The sequence below is a fragment of the Sphaerodactylus townsendi genome, linkage group LG11 (assembly GCF_021028975.2).
Source record: "Sphaerodactylus townsendi isolate TG3544 linkage group LG11, MPM_Stown_v2.3, whole genome shotgun sequence".
NCBI lineage: Eukaryota > Metazoa > Chordata > Lepidosauria > Squamata > Sphaerodactylidae > Sphaerodactylus > Sphaerodactylus townsendi.
The window spans coordinates 27324045-27340733 of NC_059435.1; the positions used below are offsets into that span (position 1 = coordinate 27324045).

General features: G+C 41.1%; 1 protein-coding gene across 3 annotated transcripts in view; it reads right to left on the reverse strand.

Annotated features, from left to right (window-relative positions):
- The window catches only part of LOC125441366, a 111449-nt gene that overhangs the window by 45901 nt on the left and 48859 nt on the right, over positions 1 to 16689 (reverse strand). Inside the window, exon 3 of one of the 3 annotated variants that reach the window (XR_007245836.1) lies at positions 15408 to 15466. The exons of the other annotated variants lie outside the window; for them this stretch is intronic. The gene's annotated coding sequence lies outside the window, so the exon portion shown is untranslated. Of the gene's footprint in view, positions 1 to 15407; positions 15467 to 16689 lie in introns of those variants that run through there. 3 annotated transcript variants of the gene reach the window in all.

Genomic DNA, 16689 nt, shown 5'->3' on the forward strand with positions numbered 1-16689 from the left:
CTTGACCACCCTTCTATATGCCGATGACACGGTATTACTCTCGCGTACCAAGATAGGCCTGAAGCGTCTACTCCACGCCTTCGCAGACTACTGCGAACGCAATCAACTTACAATAAACTATGACTAAAATCGTGACATTCTCAAAAGCGTGGAAACCAGCAGCATGGTCTATCAGTGGGAACAGAATTGACCAAGTCAAAAGTTTCAACTACTTGGGAATCCGTTTCCAATATAACCTGAATTGGACCGAGCAGTACAAGCACATCTCCCTCTCCACCAATCAGTGCGCAGCAATTAGGTGGTTCTTCTACTCCCAAGAGGTCAATGCGTCCCAGCAGCAGTGAGAGCCTTTGAAGGCAAACTGATCCCAAAAACCTTGTATGGCACTCCAATCTGGCTAAATCATAATCTAAAGCCTCTTGAGTCTATACAATCTAGCTTCTTTCGCAAACTACTTGGAATTTCGAACAGCGTGTCATCTCTCTCTTTATGTTCGGAATTAGGTCTAAATCTTCTCGAAACACGTATATGGCTCTCCTCACTTCAATACTGGCTGCACCTCCATTTCCGATCAGAACAGGACAGCCTAACAAAGCGAATGCTTTCGGATTCCTACCTCTCCACTTGGAGTCTTCTGATCAAGGAAAAAATTAATTCGTTAGGCTTCACTTTAGACTTCTTCATAAACATGGACGAAGAGCAAATAGTCAAACTTCTGTCGCTAAGGCTACTTGACATTGAAAATCAATTGCTTTCTACTCAATACATGAAGGGCATTTTACCGGAGGGCTCCCACCCTCCTCCCTTCAGTAAAGGGCTACCAAGGTACTTTTACAATATATCTTCACCATATCTCCGACGTACCCTAATGCTAGCCCGACTGAATGCCCCACCTTCAGCAGTCCTGAGCGGCAGATTTCTCCAGATCCCATACCAACAAAGAACGTGTCCCTGCTCACAAAAAGCCATCGAAACAATCGAGCACATCCTCCTAGATTGCAAACTATATACTTCATCTAGAAGACAATATATAGACCCATACACTGAGAACTATGCCAACTCACCAGACAAGGTTAAATCCTTCTTTCTGCTTTGTGATCAGTCTCCTCAGAGATCCCTAGACGTTGCCAAATTCCTGGCGCTGGCACAGCAGATTCGCCACAGATTTTAGTTTATTTATTTATTTATTGTTTTAACTGCTGGAAATGTCCGAACCTACTTATTTTAACTTGATTCTCCTCAATCTCCCTGTTGTATTTTAAACTTATGCCAATAAAAAGGTTGATGATGATGATGATTCAAGGCAGCCTTCAATAATTGTTAAAAAAAGTATTTTCAGCAAAAACTAAAACTAAAATAGCAAACTCTTCCCCCTTTAAAGATTCATGGCATTCAAACACCCTCAAAAGCCCTCCTAAACAACAACGACTTGCAGTTCCTCTTGAAGATCTTCAAGGAGGGTCCCTCTATCATCTCTTCAGGAAGTCCATCTCTCAGAGCTGGAGACAGAGCTATAGATCTTCTGGGATTAAAACCGATCTCCAGGCTACAGAGATCTCTCCAGGTGAACAGATCTCTGTTGCCTGGAGATCGGTTTTAATCCCAGAAGATCTCTAGCTACCACCTGGAGGTTGGCAACTCTACCAACAGATGGCTGCCTGCTGTCTGTAACTTACACACAAGGACATGTGGAAGGAAATTATTGTTTATGTTTTGTGGGATGACACAATTGTTTCCAATGGGGCAGTGAAAAGAACTGGAAAGGTTAAAGTTCACTACCTCCCCTAGCATACCCTCCCATATTCGCTGTCCATAGAAAATATACAAAAATGAAAACACTATTGTCATGTATTATAGTGTATCATTAGTAATCAACCTGGCCCACAAACACAGCATACTGCAAATACTACAGTACTTGACAGCTATGCTATTGTAGACAGATTCATATTATTACTAAACCTTCCTCATGGAGTAGCTTAGTCAATGCCAACCAGAGGCCCGTCTGCTTGTGCCACCCTAACGTCTCTATGACATTACAACAGCTAAGCCAACTACTGCTGAAAGCTTTACCATCTCCACAAAATCCTCTTGTGTTTTACAATATACATTTCTCAGGGAAGTGTGATAGACTTACAGCGCAGTCCTACACTCCAGTCTAAACCCAATTTGCTTTCCTTGCAGGCGACCAGAAGCTGCTGGCAATGTCATGTTAAAAAGTGTCAGGAGTCCAATTTGGCTAACTGCAACACAGGGGTAAAAGGAGCCCCTACCTCCTGCCCATGCTATTTTTTCAAGGTGAAATGGATCTAGCAGGGAACTCTTTGCATGACTTTGGAGCAGTACATGGAGTACTCTAAGTATAACTAGCTCCAAAATTACACAAATGACTCCCTGCAGATGCAATTTTGTCTCAAGAAAATGGTGCAGGGGGAAGGCGGAGCCCCTCCTTTCCCTGTGCTTCTGTCCCAAGATGAATAGGGCTTCCACCAATTTTTAAAATGACATTTGGACTGGGGAACTTGCCACAGATAATAGTATCTTGGCTCTTTGACTATAGCAACTCTACAAAAGTCAAATGAACCACTGGAATCCCATCACACTGAAAGAAATAGATAGAGATCTATGCGAATCCGGGAATGATGCAAGACTTACACTCCTCACATAAATGGAACTCCAGCAAAATGAGGATGGTATTTCTGCAGTTTCCCATCATGCTGCCAAAACCTGAACAGCGGTGACAAAACCTCTCACTTTCCCACAAATAGCTGTTATTTCTCAATCCAGTTTCATGATCTGTGCTCAGCAGATTTTGTGCAATGCTGGGAAGGAGTATTTATATATTTATTTTCATTTCATTTTTGAAGCAGTCAGAAATTACAGCCGAGTGAGTGTTTGAGCTCCCCTTGACCCTGCATGACTCCAATTCGAAGGCTCATAGCAAGGTGATGTTCCTTCCCCTCTGGAGACGGAGATGCTGTGAATAATTCACCCCTGAATCCATGCCTGCCTCTTTCTTATACACAATGCAACACAATGAAAGCCAATTTTTTATAGCATGTTTAGGAACAGAATAGCCCCAGAATGGCAGACATTATGCATTATAAAACCCTAAGAGCAGTTGCAGAAAGGCCATTGTGTGGGGAATAAATTAAAGCATTCCATCATATAAAGTCAACAAGAGAGTATAAAAAATATTAAAAGAGAGAAAGGCAAAAGAAAAGAATCGCAAGACTTAGAGGAGACGGAAAATCGCCAAGGCTCACTGCAAACAGTTTCCCCGACTCCACCGCACAAAGTGTCTGTATTGGTACATAGCTAAAAGGTCTATGAAGTCTAGTAAACTGTATCAGAGGCGTAAAATATGTGACTCGGGGGCTGGATCTGCCCACTTGAGGGGGTTTATCCGGCCTATGAGCCAGTTGAGGCAACCCCCCCCCCCCCCATTTCCAATCTTGTCTGGCTGCGCATGAGTTTCTCCCCAGATCAGGAGCAAAAGAGGATTTTGCCTCAGCTGACTTGCGGGCCTAATTAACCCTCTTAAGGCAGCCACCCAACCTTGATGTTGGCTCATGAGTCCAGGCACCACTCCCCAGTGCAATTCAGATGCCAGCCAAAGCACCCATGCTCCAGCATGACCAAGTCATATATGGTGTAATGAGCCAGCCCCTGGGTGCTTATCAGGATACAGAGGACTCTGAGGCAGAACCTGACAACACTGTGCTGTGCAGCCAGAGTTGGCTGCTTCTGAGGAAGACCAGGCAGCAGAGCCAACTCCCAGCCGTTCCCTGCCTGATGATGTGCAAGTGGAGGAGCCTGCAGATCCTCCTAGGGAACCTAGTAACGAGTCAGCTGTGCACAGGAGGCAGAAGCAGAGGCAGCTGGCTGCTGCAGAAGGAAAGGAGGAGTGCTCATATTGCAACAAGATATGGGAAAATAGAAGTGTCTGCATCTGATGGGGATTAACTCCTTACAGAATGTCAACCCCTTGGACAAGGCTCTTTATAAAAGCCTTGCTGTGAGCTTGCTTCTTCTGGGTGTTTCCTGTTGCCTCCGTGTGCCCGATCTACTGCAGATTCCCAACCTGTTTACCTGATCTCCTATGCCATGACTTGTTGAACTGACCCATGACTATACCTTCACCTTGACCTATTGGGCTGTCTTCTGACTATGCTCTTGTCTGCCACCTGTTCTGTCCTGAAAGACTTGACCTGACCATGCCCTGCCTGCCTGCAGCACATTTACATCATAGTGGTGGAATTCTGTGCTGTATGGGAGCAGAGGATGAGATGCATTGCATCAAGTTCAGCACTCACATTTGGAGGACATGACTATGCCGTAGGGCCATGGAGGCAGCTGATGGAGGCACACAGGCATAAACCATCTCTCCTGCAAATAAGGTCATTGTGAAAATAGTATATTTCCATGGGTTGTTTTATTTTGCTGGATAAATATTTGTATAGAGACAGCGCAATATAGTGCTTAAGAATGGTTGAGAACTGGATTTGATTTCCCACTCCTCCTTGTGAGTAAGGGACTCTAATTTGGTGAGCTGGATTTGTTTCCCCACTCCTGCACATGAATCCTACTAGGTTATCTTAGGCTAGTTACAGTTCTCTCAGAACTCTCTCAGTCCCACCTATGTCGCAAATCATCTGTTGTGGGAGGGGAAAGGAAGGCATTTTTAAGCTGCTTTGACACTCCTTGTGGTAGAGAAAAGTGGGATATAAATCCAGCTCTTTTCTTCTTCTGCAGCCCATTGGTAGAAAAAAAAGATCACTGCAGGCATCTAATCTGTGGTAATAAAGATCTCTTGTTAGTGAAAATTGTTAGTATTTTGCACTGCTAGTATCAGAAACTGTGTCCTATTGCTGGTAAGCCATGGTCACTTACACACAGATATGCGGAGGTGGGTTTTTCGTTGCTTCTCCACTGCTGCCACATACCTCCTGGATTTCTCCTTCTTTTTCACAATTTTTCCTGCACCTATTTGGCTGCAATGTTTCCGAAAAGTTTCATCAAAGCCAGGAGGCATCCAGGCGGACAAGAAGGCCTGGCTTTCCCAGTATCAAATATAGGGAATTTTAAATGATATTTTGGTCCTGCCTTCCTCACTGCGGAAGACTGAAGAGTGTAATGCAGAGGTGTATAAAAAATAGCGCCCAAGGCAAGGAGTAGAAAGTAAGCTCCCCTATGCCTGTGAAATTCCAGCATCCTCCCTCCTGCCCCTTGCCTGCCCTGTGCCCCACACCTCTCTCCAGAGGCCTGTGTATGTGATCAGTGCAGAGTTTCTCTTGGAAAAGCAGCCACCGCTCCATTCGCTTTGGCTTTTCCGCCTCCCACGTGGCTAAATGGTCAAAGTCCGGGTTCATTTGACCCCATATGTCCCCCTGGATGGTACGTCCCTGGTATAACACTACAGATTAACACCGCTCGAACTAGGTCTGCTGAGCCCTCTTGAAGTGATATCCTCATAAAAGTCTAAACACACTGGTGCAGCCTTGTCATGGAAGAGAACTAAATTATTTCCGACCTCTTCACTGAACACAACCTTATTGGGTAGGAAGTTTAACAAGACGCACATGAATTAGTAACCTGGTCCTCAGCCCAAGCTTCAAAGCCTGGTCTAATTCTCTGATACTGAGTGTCTCCGCATCTCAACCCAGCAGTCTATGAGTAGCCCTTCAGCCTGCACAAGACAAAAAAATGGTACATAGGATGAAGACCACCCTCCTTCTGGAATACAGAAACTATCCAGAACCATTCAATAATGAAATAACTCCATGTTAGTAGTTACTATTTCAGGATTATTTCTTGTGCTGGCTGCTTCTGGTGGTTTAGGTGGTTTCTTTCACCATGGATAAATAAAATATCTGGGGTGAGGGCAACAGGACTGCTAGGTTACAACCCCGAGGACCTTCCTCTGTCTTACACAGAAAACTTAAAAGATGCTTACATCTAAAAATAATCATCTTGGGTATGAAAGATCACTGTTCTTGCCAAAGATTTTAGTAGAGCGAGAGGACCCAGGAGGTTGGTGGAAATCAAACCAAGTGCACACATTTCTGAGGATAACCTGGTTGCCCTCAAAAGAACTCCAGTAAACTCAGGCAAGGATGTATCTTTAAAATTTGATATTCCTGCCCCTGAACTGGAGCCAAGGGGGAAAACATCTGGATCCCCTGCAGCAATGGCCAGCTGTTCCTTTATTGTGTGGGGTGGGGGAAAGGCTTTTGAAGAAAAAGTATTACATGTATATGGGATAATTGTTCTTTCTTCTTTGATGGAAATGGACTGAAACTTAGAATGGGGAGGCCACCAGCTATAACATGCCTAGAGAGAGACCAACCCTGTGCCAAACCACAGTGCAGATGTGGTCTTAGTCACTCTCATAGGAATACCTTTTATGACAATATGCTTCACTTGCCAGACCTCTTTGATAGCTGGAGTCTTAGATTTCCCATATTACATGTTTACCTGTATTTCTCTTACAAACCCAATTCTAAAGTTAGATTTATTTTTCTAGCATGTGTAGGGCATGTTTTGTGGCCTGGATGACTGAACTGTTGCTAGAATGGCTTCTGTTTATTTATTTTAGCCTTTCTATACTGCATTCTTTGCTGTCAAGCAGCTGGGGCAAGCCACGTTGAAACAGCAGTGCGGTTTTTAAAAGGAAAGTTACTCACCCCTCTCGCAAAGTGAGAAACAAAAGCCAACACTCCACAGAAAACCACTTTAAGTGATTCATAAAAGTCTTTCCAGATGATTGTTTTACTGCCCAATAAATACACAGCTGTTAACTTGGTTGCTTCAAGAGATCTAGCCATTTTCCCCCAAAGTCCATTTTTCCCCCAAAGTCCATTTTCCTCCTCTGTGGAAAAATACCACATTTGTCAAGTAGTGAAACAGTGATGTTCTGTTGTTGGGAAAATACAGATTTTTTTATTACCATTTAGAATACTGAATGGAATAGGAATATGTGAATGTCATGGGTGCTATTGGCTAGCACCTGTATCATCATTAGCAAATAATGACTTCCTCACCCTACGCAATTTTCCCTCAGCTCTCATCTACAAGATTTTATAAAAACTAGGGTGATATCACTATTATTATTAATTCAATTTCTTATACCACCCAGCGCCGAAGGGCTCTGATATGTGGGGACTGATAGTTGGGACTGATATGTGGGCAAGGTGTTCAAATCGCCCTGTGTGAAAGTGAAACCCTTTGAAATGTTTTAATTCTTAATTTACTAATATGGTTTTTTTAAGACTGTATTTTAAATATGTGTGTTAGCCACCCTGAGCCCTGCCCTGGCTGGGGAGGGAAGGGTACCAAGTTCAATAAAATAAATGAAATTATGTGAACACTGTCATCCATTATTTCACTAGTTTCTTTTTCCTGAGGTACCATGTCTCCTGGAAAATAGGACAGGGTCTTATATTGATTTTTGCTCCAAAAGATGTGTTAGGGCTTATTTTCAGGGGATGTCTTTTTTTTTTCCCATGATTTTGCGTCCCCACGTGATCAGATCAGCTGCGCCGGGGAATCTGTAACTAGGGCTTATTTTTGGAGTAGGGCTTATATTTCAAACATCCTCCAAAAATCCCGAAAAATAATGCTAGGACTTATTTTCGGGAAAACAGGGTAATGTGCTATGAATTATCAGTGACCAGGAGCATTGTGCACAGGACAACAAGAACTGCGTAAGCCAAGCAGGTTATCCACAGCCTCCCAATGAGACAACTGGACAAGGGATCAAACTGCCCAGCCGCTGAGGGTGCCCTGCTTTCATCCTCCCCCCCTGATGTATAGGGTCCCTAACATCATCAGGACCCATCATTCTTCTTGGGAGGGTTGCATATGGGTTCGTGGGATACTGTTTTAGAAGGTAAATTTTAAACTTTTATATGTTTATGTTTATACATGCTTTTATATTGTTCACCGCCCTGAGCCCTTTGGGGATAGGGCGGTATACTAAATCAAATAATAAAAAAATAAAAATAAATAAATAAGAGCCAATTCCCTTAGTAGGAGAACCTTCACCTCCAAAGCTGAAGCACTTGGTAAACAGAGTGGATTTACAAATGACTGTGCATACAACTGCTTGGGAGGGGGGAAACTTTGGCAATTTGCCCTGGGCTCCCAAATGACCCCCTCCCTCAGCTCCCATATATGCCCATATAACTCTTGCTCAGAAAAACTCCTGGTGCTTGGTTCAAAGCATTTCATGAAAAAGAAGCAATTGTGTATGAGAGCCTAAGATGGCACTAAATTTTAACAACTAATGGAACATATCTCTGACATTGTTGTGCGTGTGAAACTGAATAGATGCTAATTTTGAGGTTTAAGTGATTATTTAAAGCATTGATGTATATCAGCTGAACAAACAATATTTGCATATCTTAAAATCATACAACATATACAAATCAGCACAAACAGTTGTCTTCCCAGTCACTCTCTGGTTTTAACTATGAAAATGGTCTCCCCTTCCTTCAAACCAGATTAATGAGAGCAGCATATGAAATAAATTCCTTACATCTGTTGGTGAGGAACAAGTTCAATGCAATGGCTAGAAAGTGGGTTCCACAAGAATAGCAGAGCCCTGCTGGATCAGGTCAATGGTCCATCTATTCCAACATCTTGATGCGCATGGTGACCAACCAGTTGCCCTAGAAGGCCAATCAACATGACATGGAAGCTAAGACCTTCCCCTGCTGTTGCCTTCTAGCACCGGGTTTGAGAGTTTTACTGCCTTTGAATATGGAGTCTCTCTTCACTCTCCATGACTAGTAAGCATTGATGGACATCTCATCCATGAAATGATCTAATCCCCCTATGAAACCATCTATACTCATGGTTGTCACTATGTCCACTGGCAGTATTTTCCATACTTTATTACTTTTTGTGTAAAGAAGTATTTCTATGTGCCTTTCCTGTATCTATTGCCCATGGATTTAAGTGGGTGCTTCCAACCCTTTAGGTTCACTGCCAATTTTCATTTAATATGTTTACAAAACATCTTTACAAAACAGACTCTTTCACACCTCCCATGTCTTTCTCATCACCCCCAGGGCTATTGAACAAGTACAATAATAGCTGAGCATAAAAAATTGCCAGTATTACTTTCTACAAATAATTGTTCTCTTGATTTCATTTTACATTCCCCTTGTGAGACATTTTACACTGACATTTTACGTTTTCATATCTAATATATCATAATATAATAATATATTATCAACTTGTTTTCAGATATCATTTCATGTCTAAATAATGTTTCTTATGGTAAAGGCCACCTTAGTGTTTTTGACACAGTTTAAACTTATCCCATATTCTCAAAATAGTACATCCAATATAATGATTATTAATTTTATCGTAAGATGAATAGGCATGCTATGCCATCCACATCTCAAATCATGTCCTTTTAGATCAAGCAATCTTCTGTCTCTCAACATAATCTTTTTTTTTCAACCAAACTGCAAAATGTAATTTCAAATCAGGTAAACTTAGACCTCCTCTTTCCTTTGTATCTTGCTATATTTTATATTTAATCTGAGGTATTTTCCCTTGCTAAATTTGATATATACCTCTGCCATTGTTTAAATAGAATATAATTTGCCAACACCAGTACTGTGTGAAACAAAAATAACATTCTTGGCAATAAATTGATCTTGATCACAGAGAATCTCCCCATCAACAATATCTGGAGTTTATTCCACCTTGACAGGTCTTTTTTAAAATTTCATTCCATGTTTTAACATAATTATTTTAATTAAGTTCATTTGATTTTGTTGACACTGTTAATTGGAAACAAGCATGAATAATTTTTAAAAGATGCCTATTTGTATTTATAGAGTATTAAACTAATGCTTGTTATTTTAATAAAAATATTTAAAAATCTATAAAGTATGCTAAGAGACTCTTCAGCTATAATTATTCCACATTTGTCATTGATGAAACTGATTTTAGTCAGTCAGTGAAAGCCTTAACATTGCAATCCAGATATGCATGTATGTGTTTGTGTGGAGGCAGCCAGGTATGGTGCCGCAAAGGTGGCAACAAGCCGCTTCCATGGGGGCTTCTGGCAGCTCAAAAAAAGGAAAGTTTAAATCCCTCTGACCACCCAAATTGTCCCATAGGACAAACATGTTTACACTGCACTTTTGTGTGGCGCAAGTCTGCAAGGCTGGGATTTAGCTTTCCTAGGCTAGAATGCAGGTGGAAACCAACTAACATTGACCTGCCTCACCCCTTCTTTGGGTGGTGGGATGCTGAGAAGGAACCCCCTCCCCCTCCCCCACACACACACTTACACAAACCTTCCTCAAACACCAAGGCAGGGAAACCTCTCACTAAACAGGCTTGTCAGATTTTCCTGCCTTTTTCCTGTCAGGAACTGAGTTGCTTCTAATATGGTAGCATTAGGTGACAAGAAACACTTTCTCTCAGCTGTGTTATACTCCTAGAAGATGAAGGAAGCCCATTATTGTAAAAACTTCCTTGGCAAACTGTTTAAATAAGGCACACCAAAATAATAATACTGAGACAGGGAAGAAATGGAAAAAAGAAGACGAATAACTGAGAGAAAGGAATGGATAAGACAGCAGAAATATATATATTTACAACAGAGTTCCTTGGCAGAGAAGGAGTATTTGCTTTCAGGTACAGATTTAAATAAGTTTCTTCAGTTTTAGTTAGCTTAGATGGTAAGTTCAGGTTTCTAAAGATAGTACAGTTACAATAACTTAGTTGGTTCTGTTACTTAAGATGTTCTGGCTTAAGTATTAAACACACTTGGTTCTATCAGGCTACATTAACTTCAGTACCATCACTCAGCTCGCACAGATAGAAAATAAAATAAACATAAAACACTATTTTTTAGAGGAAAGTCAAGGAAAAACCCAATACAACTAGTTTTTAGGATTCTTCTCCCCTTCCTGAAAGATCTATCCCACCTTGGGTATATATATGCCCCTCAGCCTGGGTCTTCAATATCCTAACCACCAATTTTCCTAGTCTGTGTATATTTGCTTTCCACCACAGCCCACAGGGCTGACACACAGTAGGGCAAGACAGAATCACACTGACTGCCACTACTTTCCTCAAATTATTATGTTTCGTCACAGTGAAGGCAGATAGCTGTTCACTTCAGGAACTTCACCCTCCAAAAGCCTCTCAGATTATTCAGTCAGGGAGTTAACAGCATCAAGTCTTCTTCACCCAATCAGAGTGTAGGGTTGCCTCAGCCAATCAGATGGCTTCTATTGTTCCTAGGCCTCTATGCCTCACTCTGAATATAAGCAATTATGGCTCCTGACAGACCTGCACTTTTTAAATTAACTTTTAAAACATACATTTCTCTGCAGTTCATCACAGATGCCAGTATTTTTGCACCCTCCATCGGCATTGGTGTCCCTTGCACTGGCAGAAGGGGCAAACATGTTGACCTGGCCCTCCACTGCTTCCTCAGCACAATCCCACCCATCTGGATTGGGCCATTATACATGTATCTACTCGCAGAATTTTTAGGACTTATTCTGTAAAGATTGTGTTGCCTGATCCACAAGCTTCAGGAGGCAAGAACAGCAAAGGAATTTAACAGAAAATTCCTGTTCATCTATTTATTCACAACAGGATTGAACACATAGAATTACTGTATTTCTTTTAGTACTGAAACAGCAATAATTTCCCAAGAATATTAAATATGAATAATTTTATTTATTTGCACATGGGGCTGAGCCATGTAAAATCTTTTCAGCATCTGGTGGGTTTGATTTGCTCTGGATGTATAACAACAACAATAAAAGTACTTGCATGTGTACGAAGTAGTTGTATTTCACCATTAGGTAACTGCAACTAATCCTCCATATCTGATTATGAAAATGTCCCTGACTCTTAGACAGTTTGTAAGTCAGAGCACCCCAGTTTGGAAACTGACCATGGGGTATGTCACTGAAAAGAGAATGGCAGCTGGAGGCTGTTTAAAATAATAACAACTTATTAATAGGGTTGCCACCCCAAGTAGGGAAATATCTGGAGATTCAGGGTGGGGTTTGGGGAAGGGAAGGACTCAATGCCATAGAGTTTATATTCCAAAGTGGCCATTTTCCCCAGGTCTCAGTTGCCTGGGAAACAGTTGTATAGCCACTACCTGGAGAGTGGCAACCCTATTTAAAAACAATGTTCATCAACTGGTAACCTGCAGGTCAGATCCAGCCTACTTAATCTAGTGAGACTCATGGAAAAGTTTAGGATGTGAAAAAAAAATCCAGCTATGTTGTGCCAGAATGAATTATTATGATTACATTCTGCATAGCCTAACAGAATTGATTCTGAACTCCCAATAATTAATATTATGGTTGGATTTACATTCAGTAGCAGAGTGATATAATTTTAGACTGAACTTAAATTTTACAATGGTGCCCCATTTATATTAAGGTGACCAGATGGGACGGGGGAAGCGGCCGCGCGCGCGCAGCCGCAGAAGCGCACGGCCTTTTGGGACTTGCCATTTGCCACCCTGTCACAGAGCGGCAAACGGCAAGCCCCAGAAGGCCATGTGCTCCTGCGGCCGGGCGCACGGGAGGCTGCCGCACTGCCTTGCGCCCCAGAAGGCAGTGCAGCAGCCTCCCAAAAAATCAGGACAATTTGCAGAACCCGCAGGACGCGGGACAAATTGTTTAAAGGCGTGACGGTCCCGCCAAAAGCGGGACGGCTGGTCAGCCTAATTTATATGTAAGTGCATATTTCAAGCACAAGTCACAGAATAAAAACATTCAGCAACTTGTCTCATCACCATTCTCACACAAATGGTATAAGCTTATTCTGTGTGCATTGATTCAGAAGTAAAACTCACTGGGTTCAATGGAGCTTGCTGGCTACAGCCTGTCCCCACCCCATATTTCTGTCCCAAAGTCTGGGTCCAATTCCACTATTGTTCATAGCAGATAGCCTGCAGCATTCTCATTGATCACTGAGCTCTTTGGCATCACTCAAGATCCTTCTTCTTTTTTTATGTGGCACTCGGTTCCTTCCATTTTTTTAAAAAAAAAATGACTGGAGACATCTGCATGCAAGTCCTATTGCAAATGTCACCATCCTCTTCTAAAAGATTGTTCATAGTGACATTTCAAAATGGGGAGTATACTGATGACTCTTGTTCTCTGCAGCATGGAAAGTGGCAAAGTCCCATGGGGATTGGAACAAAACAAACAGTAAACAGCAATAAATAGGTGACAATCTCACCATCCAGACACACACAAAATGGTGATCTGGAAGTCTCCTAAGTTGCCTACCGTCACATCACACAGTTAATGTGCAAAAATGAGAGACAATCCTCAAAAGTATCAGGAAATAGTACTGAGGATAATGAAAAAAATGACTCAAAATAACTGGAGTTTTCATTTTTGGAGAAAAGGGCAATTTTACTGGCTGGTGTTTATTGTGAATAGCATAGCAGTGCTCTGCCTAAAAGGACAGTAATTGAGGTGATTTTACCTCTGATGGGGAAATTTTATTTTGTATTCATTTCTGTACTATTTTATTTTGCTTTGGTGCCTGACAGGTGAAACTGGACCAAGAACTAGGCCATATTTTAAAAGAAAACTGTTTATAATTATGAAACATCACAACTATGAAGATGACTGCATTCACGCATCATGCCAAATCATTGTTTGATTAAACTTGGCTGTATTAAGACACACAAATACTATCTAATCCATTAACATTGGTTTGGAAGGCTACAAACTTGGATTCTGAACCAAGATTATTACAATGCACTGTGTATAATTCCTAGATCTCTAGAGATATACCTTCCTTCAATTGTTACTTGCTGTCCCTTAGAGATTTTTTTAGGATAAATGGCTCTAAACCAAGGAAATAATATTTTTAATTTATAATGAAAGTGAATTTCGCCTGTACATTAGCATCTAGTGAGGCCACCCAACTTTCATAATAACAAGTGGTATTAAACCTGGCCACACCCAACTTGTTTAAGAGTTCATGTATACTTACTATGAGGTTAATATCCACCTGCATAATAAGGATTGCCAACCTCATGGTAATAGCTTGAGATCTCCTGCTATTACAACTAATCTCCAGGTGACAGAGATCAGTTTTTCTGGAGAAAATGGCTGCTTTGGAAGGTGGACTCTGTAGCATTATACCTCATTGAAGTCCCTCCCTTCTCCAAATCCTACCTTCCACCTATAAAATTTCCAAGTATTTCCCAATCTGGAGCTAGCAACCCTATGAAATTCAGTTTGTGATAGCCCACACAAAACAAATACAATTGTTTTTTTACACAATATTTAATATCAAATGGGACTTTGATCTCTCCCCCAAACTGGCTGACATCGTCATGACCTCACTTTCTAAAACATCTTTTATTTCTTGCTCCACACATTCAGTTTGTTTCCCTATGACATCTGTAAAAGAGTCTGACAGGGAGAAAGAACAGCTTCTATATTCCTTTTTCTTTTCTCTGCTTTTGGTGCACCATTTCGGTTTTCTTGTGTGCTCTCATAAGGATAAAGCAGCAGCAAGCCTGGCTGTATATGACAACCTCAACAGGAAAAATAAATTCCCTGAAGTTATTAGAAAGATAAGTGTTAATGGATGACCACATCACCAAATCCTTGACATCTTTTCAAACATTGGGAAATTTCACTTTCAGAAACGTTCATATTTACTTATATATTTGTTTGTTTGTTTACTTGATTTATACCTCACCTTTTCCAGACTTAGCCAGGCTCAGGGCAGTCTTCAACAAATATTACAGTTTAAACTTCATGTAATCCAATTAAAACCTTCATCAATAAAAGCTTGACAGGGTCCTTACTATATAAAAATGGGGAGGATGCGGAGATAGCAACTAAACCTAGCAACTAAACCATTTATAGTCAGAGGGTGGGAAGGCAACAGCTAAACCATTTACAGGGCCTGTGGTGATAAGTATCTTTAAGGCTTTGAATTAATGGGCGGAGATAAGAGACCTGGGAAAAGCAGTTGTAGCTGACACTTTGAGTCCAGACACAGAGTTTCGGTGTACTTGTTCATAGTTCTAACTAGTCTTATTGTTAGTTGTAAATAAACCTGTGTTAAACCCACAAGGACCATCCTGTCATCCTTCACAACAGGGCCTATAGGACTAGAACATAAAAATTTAACAATAAATGCAGAAAGGAGAAGAGGAAGGGAAGGAGGAGATAGAGCAAGGACAAGGGAGGGGACAAGGGAGGCCAGATTGATGAAACCATCATGGTCATCTACCAAAGACCTGCTGGAACATCCATGTTTTACAGGCCCTGCAGAACCACATCAGATTTTACAAAGCCCTGGTTTCACTTGACAGAAAGTTCCACCAAGCTCTTGGAGTTGTCCATTTTATCCACAGTACTTTTCAGTGGTGCTTCCAGTGTTGAAGAATTTTCTCCCCGAGGAGATGCAGAGCTGTCCTATTTTCTTCACCCTCCAAAAGAAACACAAGGCAGTTCTTTTTACATAAGCACTTTGCAGTTAATTTTATAGCTTTATTTTTCCTGTCTTTTCTAAAAAAAATAATCTTTGTTTGTAGGTCAGGTTTTAGTTTGTTTGGAGGAGAGATGTAAGCTGCTGGGGTTTATAGAATCATAAAATCATAAAGTTGGAAGAGACCACAAGGGCCGTCAAATCCAACCCCCTTGCCATGCAGGAACACACAATCAAAGCACTCCCGACATATGTTCATCCAGCTGCTGTTTAAAAACCTCTAAAGAAGGAGACCCCACCACTGTCCAAGGCAGTGAATTCCAAAGACAGTATAGAAGTATTTAAATAACCAGATATTTGATGATAATGTTGTATAGGCAGTGCAACATTGGAATAAATGGGTTGGGTGGTCTCTAGATTCACTGAGGGCTATTTAATCCACATCTAGCTGGCAGCAAATTGATTGGCCCATTTATGCATTTCTGGTCCCTCGTTTACCTTCTGTTTCAAGAACTTTAGTAAGTCTTTTGCTTTTAATTTTATTGTATTCAGACTTGCAAAAAAAATGTTTCTCCTGAACACCAGGCAATTCTGTATTGAGATGGCACACCACAAAGGATTAAAGTTACTTTTTTTGATCCATGTCCTCTGCATTGTGCTTAGTCAGTGTATATCAAAATTATCTTTGATTTTAAGCAGTACTTTCTTCCCCCATTCTTACATATTAGGTTTAAAGAGATTTTGAGGAGCCTATCATTCATTTTCCCCTCCTAGGCTTTTTAAATATATGCATAAAGGCTCAACTTTATACATACGCAACACTGAACAAAAAAAAAACATTTTCTTGTCATCACATTAATCTAGTCTGCAGGATACCATTATGCCATCTGTGGCCTTCCTTTAGGAGGGATTCATGATTCATTCAGATGCACTAATCTTACCTGACTGAATACTTGTTGATTGAGCTGCAAACAGAATTTCACTGTTGGTTCTACACAGTACTTAATATACATCAATATTCCTCATGACTAACTGTCCCCAGGGGCAAGGCCCACCTATGTATATACTGGAAAGTAGGTTTCCTTCTTTAAAAGTTTCTCTTTTTCATTTAATTTTCCTTTAATTGCTTAGTTTTTAACATACTGGTAGCTCTCTCAAAACCCTTAATGCTAAAGTATCAATTTTTGTTCCAGTAGGGACAAGGGCATAACTAAGAAAATGGAG